Source organism: Cnephaeus nilssonii (genome assembly GCF_951640355.1).
Source record: "Cnephaeus nilssonii genome assembly, chromosome: 9".
Classification (NCBI taxonomy): Eukaryota; Metazoa; Chordata; class Mammalia; order Chiroptera; family Vespertilionidae; genus Cnephaeus; species Cnephaeus nilssonii.
The window spans coordinates 79,185,697-79,200,547 of NC_137080.1; positions in this window are offsets into that span (position 1 = coordinate 79,185,697).

Sequence of the window (14,851 nt, forward strand, 5' to 3'; positions counted from 1 at the left end):
TCAGACTTGCTCTGGAGAATAGTATCAACACTCAGCCACTGCTAATGCTCTTCCCATATGCCCTGGTGTCTTGACTAAACCTAGATTGGCAGCCACTGTAGAGATTTTTAAAAATTCCAACCTCCTTCAGAGTGGGTCCATGAGTATTCCAAAAACACAGTGGCCAAAGCAAATGTGGAGATAAGCATATTTTCAATTTCTAATGGTTTTCCATGACAATGAGATATAAATTTTTCTGCCTGAGAACCTTACCCTTTGAAGAGTGCAAGTTTGGAATCACTCACATTGGGACTGTATATTATTTTCTAAATCCCAAACAAGGACACATGCTTACGAAGTATAAGTGAACCTATCGTGACAATGTGGCTGAATATCTGGAATCAGAACTGTTAGTTTCCTTTGGAGTTCCAGGCACTGCATAGATGGACCTGGGACCTGGACATCAGTAGATCACCAAGAAAGTCAGAAAAACATCTGTCCTCTGTATAGGCCCGTGGTCGGCAAACTGCGGCTCGTGAGCCACATGCGGCTCTTTGGCCCCTTGAGTGTGGCTCTTCCACAAAATACCACGGCCTGGGCGAGTCTGTTTTGAAGAAGTGGCATTAGAAGAAGTTTAAGTTTAAAAAATTTGGCTCTCAAAAGAAATTTCAATCGTTGTACTGTTGATATTTGGCTCTGTTGACTAATGCGTTTGCTGACCACTGGTATAGGCTATAAATGTTGAAATTCCAGAAGAGCCCACTTTGCATGGGCTACTCAGGCTTTTTTTATTCCAGATCAATGAGGTTATGTTTCCATAGGCCAACTGCAGAGATAGCAGAATAGCTACATATTCATATCTTCTTTGGTCAATGACTTGAATCTCTCTTTCACTTTTCAGCTACTACATACTATGCTAAATAGAAAAGCACTTATTTTCAAAATGTGCCTCAGCTATTCATTATTTTAATACGTCTACCTGAGGTGCGTGCCTACAATAGATCTATAGGGAGAATTAATCGCCTTTTTAAAACAAACTCTGAAAGGAAGAGGTTTTTAAACATAGAATATTGTTGTTGTTTTTTAATTTCTTTATTGATTACGGTATTGCATATGTGTCCTTATTCCCTCATTACCTCCTAATCCCCCCATTCATGCCCTTACACCCTTGTTGTCTGTGTCAATTGATTAGGCTTATATGCTTGCAAATAAGTCCTTTGGTTGATCTCTCCCTCATACCCCCCACCCTCCCTACCTTCCCTGAGGTTTGATGTTCTGATCAATGTTTCTCTGTCTCTGGATCTGTTTTTGTTCATCAGTTTATGTTGTTCATTATATTCCATAAATGAGTGAGATCATGTGATATTTATCTTTCTCTGCCTGGCTTATTTCATTTAGCATAATGCTCTCCAGCTCTATCCATGTCGTTGCAAATGGTAAGAGCTCAGAATATTGTTTTTATAGACAAAGTCCAACGGCAAGGAAAGTGGCAGAAATAAGGCCAGGAAGTTCCCAAGCAAAGTAGGACCCTGAACTTCCTGCCAAACCTTGTAGAAAAGCCACTTGAATCTATAAAGTCATCTGATATTAGTGCAAAGCAGAGAGGAGAAAAAAAAAATCTACTTCCTCTGAGAGGCCAAAAAAAGGACTGAAAACACAATTATGGTTAAAGGATCTGCAAAATTCAAAGCTGGATTTGGAGTCTACTTATTAATGGACACTGATAGATACTTTTACAGATTAAAATTATTTTTAATTAAAAGTATTGCTGGATATAAGATAACTGTGTGATGAAGAGTTTGCAGAAAGAATGGGAGGGCTGAGTTAATAAGGTGACAAGTGAAGGTTAATAAATTATTATTCAGGTTTTTAGATAATTGGCATCACTTGGGAATAGGAGAAAAAGACTGAAGCTGGGAAGAGATGAACTACTGCAGTGGAACATTTTAACAAATGACCCACTTAACACCAATTATCATGCTGTTTTGCCTCTACTCCTAGGTTTGTTAACTATCTTCATATCCTTTAGGAAAACGTGACATGCAAATGACAAAATGAGATTAATTATAGAAATGCAAGACAAAACACTTTTAAAACCAAGACTGACTTAATAGAACCTATTTGAAATAAACTTACCAAATTGTGTTCCATGGTTACACAGACTTTGGGAAAGCATCACATTTCTGTGAAAGCCCTACTTCCTTTTTGCCCTTCTAGTATATACTTGACCAAAAATTTACATGCTAACTGGTTTATTTTTTAATTCCTTTTAAATTTGTTTTTTAATTATAATTTACATTCAATATTATTTTGCATTAGTTTAAATATGCAACCTTCTTTGTGATAAAAAGCATTTGATTTGACTTCTTTATCATGCTACTGTGATAACTTTAACTAAGAATAGTGATAGCATGAACTGTATTTTCATACTAGTAGCCCGGTGCATGAAATTCATGCACAGGACGAGTGTCCCTCAGCCTGGCCTGCAATCTCTCCAATCTGGGACCCCTCAGGGGATGTCTGACTGCCGGTTTAGGCCTGATCCCAGGGACATCACAATTGCAATCGGGGACCGCTGGCTCCTAACTGCTCACCTGCCTACCTGCCTGATCGCCCCTAACCACACTGCCTGCCAGCCTACACGCCACCAACAGCCCCCCCTGCCAGCCTGCTCGCCCCCTACTGCCCACCCCTGCTGGCCTTATCACCCCCAACTGAACTCCCCTCCTGTCCTGATTGCCCCTAACTGCCTCTGCTTCGGCCTTGCCACCATGGCTTTGTCCAGAAGGACGTCTGGAAGGTCTCCTGGTCTAATTAGCATATTACCTTTTTATTAGTATAGATTTTGCTAATGGCTACATGCATATTTAGATGCACTGTAAAAGTTCCAACTCTTGCCCTAGCTGGTTTTGCTCAGTGGTTACAGTGTAGCCCTATGGACTGAAGGGTCCTGGGTTTGATTCTGGTCAAGGGCACATGCCTGGGTTGCATGCTCAATCCCCATTGTGGGGTGTGCAGGAGGCAGCAAGTCAATGATTCTCTCTCATCGTTGCTGTTTCTATCTCTCTCTCCCTCTCCCTTCATCTATGAAATCAATAAAAATATATTTTTATAAAAAAGTTTCAACTCTTGGTTATCCCCTTCCCAAAGGACAGGAGAATTTACAAATTATTAAATACTAGAGTCCTGGGCAATAAAATCCCAAGCAGGTACAGTTCCTAGGACTGGCCTACAATCAGGGCCATCTTCCCCAGCTGCCCTCAGCCAACCCTGCCTACCCCCACCACCCATCCCCAGTTCCCCATTTGCCATCGGGTGATCAGTGCTTGATGGCCAGGGGAAGGGACTGAGAAGTCGGCTGTTCCCGCCCACTCGCCAGACCCACCCCTGCCATAGGTGGCCCTCAGGTGATTGGAGCCTGCTGGCTGGGGAAAGGGACCGAGAGGTGGTCAGTGCGCCTCACAGTGAAAGGTCCAGCAGTCATTCTGGTCGTTCTGCTGTTAGGGTCAATTTGCATATTACCCTTTTATTATATAGAATAGAAGCCTGGTGCACTGGTGGGGGCTGGCTGGTCTGCCCTGAAGGGGGCCTTGGATCCGTGTGGGGGGTCCCTGCTGGGGATGAGGCAGGCCTGGACAAGGGGCCGTGGGCAGTTTGCATGCCGGCCACGACCCCGATTGAGGTGGGGGTCCCCACTGGGGGTGGTGCCAGCCTGGGCAAGGGGCCGCAGATGGTTTGCAGGCCGGCCACACCCCCAGCTTTGTCAGGAAGGACATCCGGAATGACATCCAGAAGACATCCAGTCTATCTGGTCTAATTAACATATTACCCTTTTATTAGTATATACTAGAGGTCCAGTGCATGAAATTCATGCATGGGGGGTGTCCCCTCAGCCCAGCCTGCACCCCCTCCAATCTGGGACCCCTCGGGGGATGTCTGACTGCCGGTTTAGACATCCCTCTCACAATCCGGGACCACTGGCTCCTAACTGCTCACCTGCATGCCAGCCTGATCACCCCTAACCACCTCTGCCTGCCACCTGATCAACCCCAACTGCCCCCTGCTGGCCTGGTCACCCCCAACTGCCTACCCCCACCAGCCTGGTCGCCCCCAACTGCCCTCCCACTAGCCTGGTTGCCCCCAACTTCCCCCCTCTGTCAGCCTGGTTGCCCCTCACTGCCCCCCTTGCCAGCCTGGTTGCCACCAGCTGCCCCCCCCTCCCCCCCCCCCCCCCGCTGTCCTGGTCATCCCTCACTGCTCCCCCTGCCAGCCTGGTCACCCCACTCGGCCTGCAGTTCGGTTGTTACTGTGAAGGCGTCCTGACCAATTTGCATATTACCCTTTTATTAATATAGATAGGACATCATATTGAATCTTTCCTAATAAATCCTGTTACTTTTAACTAAATTAGCTAAGTATTTTTTGTTTGTTTGTTTGTTTTTGGGGGGAGTGTTTTGCTGAATTGGACCACAGATTCCTTTTTTTATTGAATTTATTTGGGATATATTTGTTAATAAAAGTATATAGGTTTCAAGTGTACAATTCCATAATACATCATCTGTATATTGTATTATCTGTTCACCACCCCACAATCAAGTCTCCTTCCATCACCATTTATTCCCGCTATACTCTCTTCTACTCCCCACCCCCACCCCACTCCACCATCCCTCTTTCCCTCTGGTAATCACCATTCTGTTGTATGTGTCTGTAAGTTGTTACTTTCTTTGGTTAGTTTTTTGTTTTTATTTATACCTAGCCTTGCAACCTTCCCCTCCTTTGACAGCTATGAGTCTGTTCACTATATATGAGTCTGGTCCTATTTTGTTTGTTGGTTTATTTTGTTTATTAGGTTCCACGTATGAATGAAAAGCATACACATTGAAAAAGAAGTAAAGCTGTTATTATTTGCAGATGGCATGATACTGTACTAGTATATAGAGAACCCTAAAGATTCCATCAAAAAACTACTAGAACCAATAAATGAATTCAGTAAAGTAGCAGGATACAATATAAATACCCAGAAACCAGTTGCATTTTTTAAAATTTTTCTTTTTTAAAATATTTTTATTGATTTCAGAGAGGAAGGGAGAGGAGAGAGAGAAACATCAATGATGAGAGAGAATCATTGACCGGCTGCCTCCTGTACACTCCACGATGGGGATCGAGCCCACAACCTGGACATGTGCCCTTGACTGGAATCGAACGTGGGACCCCTCAGTCTGTAGGCCAATGCTCTATCCACTAAGCCAAACTAGTGAGGGCCAGTTGCATTTTTAAACACCAATAATGAACTATCAGAAAGGGAAACTAAGAAAACTATTCTATTTACAATAGCTTCAAAAAGAATAAAATACCTAGGAATAAATTTAACCAAGGATGTAATAGAACCATACTCAGAAAATTATAAGACACTTAAGAAAAAAATTGAAAAAGGTACAAGTAAGTGGAAGCAAATACCGTGTTCATGGATAGAAAGAATTAACATTATTAAAATGTCCACACTACACAAAGCAATCTAAGATTCAACCCAATTCCTATCAAGATATCAATGGTGTATTTCACAGAATTAGAACAAATATTCCAAAAATTTATATGGAAACATAAAAGACCCTGAATAGCCACAGCAATCTTGAGAAAGAAGAAAAAAGTGGAATGAATTACTCTACCTGATATTAAACTATACTACAAGGCCATTGTAATCAAAACATCATGGTACTGGCATAAAAACAACATACAGATCAATGGAACAGAATAGAGAGCCCAAAAATAAACCCACACCTTTATGGTCAATTAATATTTGACAAAAGAGGCCAAAATATACAAGAGAGTAAAGATAGTATATTCAGTAAATGGTGTGGGGAAAATTGGACAGAAACATGCAAAAAAAAAAAATGAAAGAAACTAGATCACCTTCTTACAATATATACAAGAATAAACTCAAACGCAAAGTATATTAAATACTTAAATGTTAGACTCTAAATGATAAAAACCCTAGAAGAAAACATAAGAAGTAAAATCTTAGACTTTTCTCATATAAATATTTTTTTCTGATATATCGCCTTGGGCAAAGGAAACAAAACTTAAACAAAGGGACTACATCAAACTAAAAAGTTTTTGCACAGCAAAGAAAACCATCAACAAAATGGGAACACAACCCAGTGAATAGGAAAATATTTTTGACAATACATCTGATAAGGAATTAAAAATCCAAAATGTATAAAGAACTTATAAAACTCAACACCAAAAAACCCCCGAAAATAATACAATGAAAAAAATTGGGCAAAGGATTTGAATAGACACTTCTACAAAGAGGACTTATAGATTACCAATAGATATGTGAAGAGATGCTTAAGGTCACTAATCATTAGAAATATAAAAATTAAAACCACAATCAGGTATCTCCTCATACCTGTCAAAATGGCTATTAACAATAAATCAACAAACAAGTATTGGCTAGGATGTGAAGAAAGGAACCCTTGTGCACTGCTCATGGGAATGCAGATTGGTACAGCCACTGTGGAAAGTAGTATGGAGTTACTTCAAAAAATTAAAAATGGAATTCCTTATGACTGAGATTCACTTCTGGGAATGTATCCAAAGAAACCTGAAACACTGATTCATACGATTATATCTCCCCTATGTTCATAGCAGTGTTATTTACAACTAGAGGCCCAGTGCACGATTGAATCATGCACGTGTAGGGTCCCCTACACGCTTTCACTTTTCGAGGTGGAGCTGGGTGCCTGTCCGCTGGTGCACCAGGCTTTTCAGAAGCCTCTGGCTCGGCGAAGGCTTCTGAAAGGCCTGGTGCCGGAGCAGACAGGCACCCAGCTCCCCCACTTTTGATGGTCCGTGGCCGCTGAGGGGGGCTACCCTGCTGTTGAGAGGTGCAGGGGGTGGGACTCCCGCCCCCTGCTACTGGATAAAAAAGCTGTGGTACATTTACACAATGGAATATACTGGGCCATAAAAAAGAAAGAAATCTTACCCTTTGTGACAGCATGGATGGACTTGGAGAGCATTATGCTAAGTGAAATAAGCCAGTTAGAGAAAACAAGGACCTCAGCTTTCTATGATAGTAGGGCGGTCCAGTTGAAAAGTTTGTAACACAGTCTTACTGGCATGCACAAGGCTATAGAGATTAGGCACAGGTCAGCAATTTACTAGTATTTCTCCCCTTCATTGTAAGTCAGAGTTCAGTCAGCAAATCAACATTACTGTTTTTGCATAACAATGGAATTTCTGCTTCTGAGAACACAACTGCTTCTAACACTTGGAGGAACCCCATTTGAAGAGACAACAAGAAATGAAACTGGAGATCCTATCACTTGAAGAGTCTTGTAAAAAATGTATTGCATTTAATCTCTACCCCATTAAATTCTATAGTTTCACAGACTGGGGGTATCTGCTGAGATTAGGAGGAAGTTATGGTTTGAGGTAAACTGTTCTTGGGGCTCAGCATTTCATTGAAAATGAGAAACCTTGACAGCCCCTACATGCTACTTCTCCACCCCTGCTCATTGTATAAATGAAGAGCAGCCTCTTCATTAGAGTGTGAAGTTATTGTCACCACCCTCCATTAGATGGAGTCAGCCTCTCCAAGGCTCTGATGACCCCATTCCCAAGAAAGTATCAGTTGGAAGATGGGAAGAGCTTGAACTCTGCACAGAGCCTGGCATATAATAGGTATTAAATAAGTACCTAGGAATTATGGACCCAAAAAGAAATCTTCCAAGTCCAGGAGGTTCCCTGTTCCATAAAGATATTTTCTGTTTGAATGTTCATTAGGCAGCTTTTGTTGTTGGTGGTATTGATTTGTTTGAACAGATTTCCTCCTTTAAATTAGAATTAGGAATTCTTTAAGAACAGAAATTATTATATACTAGGGGCCCAGTGCACAAATTCGTGCACCTTGAAAGAAACTGGGCCAAGATGCTGCAGTGGGCACAAGGGCAGGTCTCGGCCCATCCTCCGCACCCCTGCCCGGCCCCTCCCACTGCGGTCCCTGTTCCCCTGTATGCTGGCAGCCCCATTCCCACTACCACCACTCCCATGCACTGATGGCACCGGCCCCGCTTGCACCTGCTGATGGCATGGAGCAATTGGGGCCTGCACCATCAGTGGGTGTGAGCAGCAGCAAAGGGAAGTGGAGAAGCCCTGAGGGGCAATCAGGGCTGACAGCCACTGCTTGCACTCACTGGTGGTGCTGGGCACTGGCAAGGGGTGGGAGCGGTGGCTCCAGCGCCAGCAGTGGGTGTGAGCGGGGCCGGTGCCGGCAGCAGGTGTGAGCACTGGGCAGGACCACAGCGCACAGGAGCAAATAATTTTCAGTAACCACCAGAGGCTCACCCTGATGATAGCGACCGGCGGCCCACCTTGGTCTGGCACCCCCGCTCACCTGCTCCACCATCTCGCTGCAGCTAACACTCATCATGTTCCATGTTCTGCTGCCTGCTGCCGATGCCCACCATGTTCTGTGCACACCCTCTGGTGGTCAGCGCACATCATAGTGACCAGTTGTTCGGTTGTTCCACTGTTTGGTCTATTTGCATATTAGGGTTTTATATATATACTAGAGGCCCAGTGCATGATTAAATCATGCACGTGTAGGGTCCCCTAGGCCTAACCTGCCATCCAGGCCATATCCACTGCCCCGCAAAGCCTAGCATGCTCCACGGACACTGCTGGCAGCCTGCTCCCCACTTTTGATGGCAGGGGGTCCGCTGGTGCCGGAGTGGACACACAGCTCCCCGCTTTCGATCACGGGGGAGCTGGGTGTCCGCTGGTGCACCAGGCCTTTCAAAAGCCTCCAGCAGAGGCTTTTGGCCTGGTGCCGGAGTGGACAGACACCCAGCTTCCCCGCTTTCACTTTTGATGGCGGGGGAGCTGGGTGTCTGTCCGCTGGTGCCAGAGTGGACACCCAGCTCCCCGCTTTTGATGGTCAGCGGCAGGATGTGGGCTCGCTGCCCCAGAGGCCCCTTCTGTGCCACAGCACAGCCATGGCGCAGATGCTGAGCTCGCGCCACCGCTGGCGACGCGAGCTCAGCGTCTCGCCAGCCCAATCGGCCACCCCGGCCACCCCAAGTCCCGCCCCCACCCCGCGCCTCCTGGCCAATCGTGGGTATAGCGAAGGTATGGTCAATTTGCATATTACTCTATTATTAGGTAGGATAAACACACATTTTCTATATGATTCCTTGGATGTATAACAGTGATTTATAAGTAGCAGTATCTAAATAAAACTTAAAGGAGGATAATTGGTATGGTCTGAGTGTTTTTGTCCCTCCAAATTCATATATTTAAATGCTAGTGCCAATATGATATTATTAAGAAGTGGGAGTTTGGGGAGGTCATGAATGGAATTAGTGGTCTTATAAGAACTAAAGAACTCCGTAGCCTCTTCTAGTCATGTGATGATACCACAAGAAAAGTCTATGACCCTGAAGAGAGGCCTCACATGCCCATGCTAGCACCATGATTTGGGACTTCAAGCCTTCCAAATTGTGAGGAATAGATTTCCGTTGTGTTTAAACTACCTGTCTGTGATATTTTGATATAGCAGCCTGAATGGACTAAACCAATGATCACATTAGCTAATGTTTGAGTGCTTTCTGTTTGCCAGGGTAATGCTGATAAGGATGGTAACACAAAGGATGATAAAGACTGGGACAAATTGCTTTAAAAACTGTGACAATAATTCATTTTTTTAAACCATAGATATACTTACATTTAAGCTGTGAGTAGTGTTATATTTAAGATGAGAATAATTTGGAAGGAAAATGGATGTCCCCCAACCCTACCCAGTGCAATATCATCTAACTGCTAACTAAATAGCCGTGGGCTTTTTTTCTTTGGGTAAATTAAAAAAGAATCAGTATTAACTTCAAACATCCAGATTCCATTTCTTTCCAGCTCTCTACATTGCTCTAATGTTTCAACAACTTTCCAGGGTCAGAGCAGCCTTTATTTTCCCATTGTAGATCTTCTCTTTCTCTGTCCAGAAATTAAAAAAAAAAAAATAGAAAACATGGTTGATTTAAAATTTCCAAAAAGAAGGGAAAACTAATAAAAAGAACAAAGAGAGAAACGAATTTAAATGATGCATATACGTATGTAGCAAAGGGTAATGTCCCTTTAACAAATTGCCTTTCAGTTAAGTTTATCAAAACTAGCTTCTCCACTTTGACATGAAGGGTTTGCTACAACACATGCCAGTCTGGACACTCCGTTACAGGAAAGACTTTGAAATTAGCGGCAGATGGTAATGAAAATTGACTGGAGGCTTTTGAGGATATATGTTATGATTAACCAGACGTGGACTGCTCAACTCAGAAATTAAGGAATGTCAGGGACTCTCGAAGAAGAGTCTGATGATAATGTGGAGTGTTACAACATCAGCCACTCCCAGAACAGCATGGAATGTGGAAAGACGTGTGGTGGGGCGATAGAAGTAGTTCCCAAAGTCATGTATGAATGACACTTCCTGACTTCTCATGTTAACCCTGTGACATATTAACATAAATCTGAAATATTATAATGTGTGAATATGTAATTCTGACAGCTCCCAGACATTCATATCCATGGAGGGCATTTGCAGCTCTCTCCTGAGTGTGTGAGAGGTGGCAAGGAGGGTGGTTGAACTCCATATGGCTACTGAAACCTCCTCATCGTTATCAGAGTGTGAATCAATGACAGGCATCAATCACGCACTTCTTGCAGAACTTTGACAACAGTGGTTTGCTGTTAGTGTTCTGTGTAATGATTCTGCCTGCACTGAATGTCCTGCAGCACTCGGAAGAGTAAACAGGTAATGAAAGTAAGCACAGCATCTTCATTAGCGTAAGTCTTGCCTCCAATTCCTGAAATTTCAACTAGGAACTCCTGAGACAAAGACATACTGTTGTTTTGTTTTGTTTTATTTTTAATTACACTCACTCTCCATGGAAATCAAGGAGAACATGTCTGGCAATTTGCTTCTGTGCTATTATTTGAGATGTCAGAACTTTCTCAATTTCTAATCCCTCCATTAGTTCATTCATTCTTTTCTCAAGTTAGATTGCTATGAAAAGGTTGCTGGGGTCCAACCTCAGGCCTCATGAATCAATATTAGACTAATAACCGATGACATTTCTTGGAGGTGTATTAAGTGTCATGCACTTTTCTAAATGCTTTGCAGTTACTGACTCATTTAATCCTAACACCAATCCTATGAATGAAGCATTGATAATTTTATTCTGATTTGGAGATAAGGAGACCAAAGCACAAAGAGCTCAGAGGCCACATAGCTATGTAAGTTGCTGAGCAGGATTTCACAAGTCAAATTAGCTACGTGACCGAACGAAGTCCTCTGACTCACTACCAAGCTTTTCTGCAGCTCCCTTGACAGGCTGCACTTGCCCCAAGAGGTACACTGGCTGCGAAGTCCCTGGAATCAATATTCTTTACTGTTGTGCCAGGATTTATTGAGCTCACAAGAGGGCAAATAGGACTTTTGTGAACTTGTGTTTGAGAGTAAAGGGAAAGAGGGCACAATGGTGTAATGACATATACTGAACATGGCCTCATCTCATACCATCCCCAGCTACAGAAGAGACTTGAGAAAATTATTTCCCATCTGGAATCCAATTGTTCTTCACCTCTAAAAAAAAGATATTGAGTCCTGGCTGGTGTGATCAGTGGTTAGAGCATTAGCCTACGCACTGAAGGGTCTCAGGTTTGATTTCCAGTCAAGGGCACATACCTGGGTTGCAGGTTCTCTCCCTGCCCCTGGTTGGGGTGAGTGCAGAAGACAACCAGTCCATGTGGCTCTCTCATATCGATGTTTATCTCTCTCTCTCCTTCTTCTCCTTCCCTCCACTCTCTCTGAAAAAGCGATGGAAAAAAAAAAAAAAACCTCAGGTGAGAATTAACAATAACACAAAAAGAGATTGACTAGATTATTTTGGTGGTCACCTGTAACTCTAATATTTATATAAATATAGTATTTTATTTACTATTTTTAAAATTTGTTTTTATTGATTTTGAGAGAAAGAAGGAAGGGAGAGGGAAAGAGAGAAACATTGATGATAGAGAAACATCTGTCAGCTGCCTCCTGCATGCCTCCTACTGGTGATTGAACCTCCAACCCAGGCATCTGCCCTGACTGAGAATCCAACCAGGGACCTCTCAGTGCATGGGATGATGCTCAGCCAACTGAGCTACACCAGCCATGGCTAAACATAGTATTGTAAAGTAGATAATTATAATCATCTTAATCCTTTCCTAGGCCTTGGCTACCAGGTGATTTCCTCAGAGATGCTATTTGGAATTTTATACATCATACCAGTCTTTGCTGATGGTAGATATGTGTTTATTTATTTATTTATTTTTGCTTTATTATCTGTCTTACCCACTAGACTGTATGTTCCCTGAGGATGGAGACCAGAACTGTTTTATTTACCATTTAAACTTAATATCAAGCACAGAATATTGTATGTGCTGGACATGCACAAATCACTTACCTCATTTATTTTGTACTAGAGGCCTGGTGTATGAAAATTCGTGCACTTGTGGGGGGGGAGGGGTCCCTCAGCCCAGCCTGCTCCCTCTTGCAGTCCAGGAGCCCTCAGGGGATGTCCAACTCACGGCTTAGGCCCACTTCTTGGGGGATCGGGCATAAGCTGGCAGTCAAACATCCCTCTGGCAGCCCGGGAGCCCTCAGGGATGTCCACCTGCTTGCTTAGGCCCTCTCCCGGGGGGATTGGGTCTAAGCTGGCAGTCAGACACCCCTCTGGCAGCCTAAGAGCTCTCGGGGGATGTCCGACTAATGGCTTAGGCTCTCTCCCCATGGGGAGCAGGCCTAAGCTGTTAGTCGGCCTAAGCCATTAGTCGGACATCCTTAGCCCTGCCGCGGAGGCTGGAGAGGCTCCTGCCACCGCTCCTGCACTGGCCAGCCATAAGCTGGCTTCTGGCTGAGTGGCGCTCCCCCTGTGGAAGCGCACTGACCACCAGGGAGCAGCTCCTGCATTGAGCGTTTGCCCCCTGGTGTTCAGTGCACATCATAGCGACCGATCATTCCTGGGTCGTTCTGCCATTAGGGTCAATTTGCATATTACCCTTTTATTATATAGGATTGCCATGGAATAAATTATGCCCCATTATTGGGTGTTTAAGATGAGAATCATGCCAGCTTACTGTTAGTGAAATCTATATCACTTTATAAAGAACTAGAGGCCTGGTACATGAAATTCATGCATGGGGGTTTCCCTCAGCCTGGCTTGCACCCTCTCCAATCCAGGATTCCGTGGGGGATGTCCAACTGCCAGTTTAGGCCTGATACCTCAGGGATCCCTACAGATCGGGCCTAAACCGGCAGTTGGACACCCCTCTCTCAATCCAGGACCACTGGCTCCTAACCACTCATCTGCCTGCCGGCCTGATCCCCCTAACTGCTCTCCCCTGCCAGCCTAGTCACCACTAACTGCTCTCCCCTGCCGGCCTGATCCCCCTAAGTGCTCTGCCCTGCCAGCCTGATCCCCCTAACTGTTCTCCCCTGTTGATCTGGTCACCCCTAACTGCTCTCCCCTGACAGCCTGATCCCCCTAACAGCTCTCCCCTGCCGACCTGATCCCCCTAACTGCTCTCCCCTGTCAGCCTGATCCCCCTCACTGCTCTCTCCTACTGGCCTGATTGCCCCTAACTGCTCTCCCCTGCTGGCCTGATCACCCCTAACCACTTCTGCCTCGGCCCCTGCCACCGTGGCTTTGTCTGGAAGGATGTCCGGAAGATGTCTTGTCTAATTAGCATATTACCCTTTTATTAGTATAGATTGTTACATTCATTAGTTTCATAATAGCCATAGGAATAGCTAAGCTATTTTTTAAGTCTGAAATTTATCTTTTATTGTAAATATTTTTTGAATGTGTAAATAGCTACTGACATTTTTTTTTTTTTTACTTGACAATACCATTTTAAACACCTACTGTTATCTATGTGGTAAATTGCAACAACAACAAAGAAGGCCTCCATGATACTTATAGCTCTTCCAAAAAAGAGGTGGAATCTGTTTCCTCACTCCTTGAATCTGGGGAGGAATGTGGGAGTTTTAAGATTTGTATTAAGTGACAGAAACTGGCAACAGTGATATTGTGTCATTTCTAAGCCGAGACCATTAAGATACCTTGAAGCTTTCTTTCTAGCTACTTTTGGGGAAAAATGCCACCATGTTAATAAATCCATTTAATCCTGCTGGATGATGAAAGACCTGTGGCCCAATCACTGATGTTGTCCCAACTAATGACCAGTCAATCACCACTATGTGAATGAGGCCTTCTGGGACGAGCCACCCATAGAAAATGTACCCGCTGCCTACAGATGCATGAACTAACCTAGTCAACATCGGTTAAGTTTGGCCAAATCAGAACTGCCTAGCAGAATTGTGAGCAAAATAAGTGGTGTTTGTTTAAAAGCCTCTCTGTTTTAAGATGATTTTTTATGCACCAAAAGCTAATAGATAAACTCAAATACAATGATATTCTGTAAGCTTGCTCTGATATTTTGGTCACTTATCTCAAATGAAAGGGGTAAGAACTTTACCCTACTTTTAATTCTTGTGACTGTGTTCTGAATTTTTTTTTCTTTGTCTTTGTCAAAGTTGATGTGAGGTTGTGGATCTCTCTAGAAGCCAAATCTTTCCCACATTTTAAAATTACATTTATTTATTTATTTAATTCTCACCAGAGTATATTTTTTTCCATTGATTTTTAGAGAAAGTGGAAGGGAGGGAGGATAGGGGAGAGTCAGAGAGAAAGAGAGAGAAACATCAATGTGAGAGGGACACATCGATTGGCTGCCTCTTAAACACATCCCAAGCAGGGCTGAGGATCAAACCTGC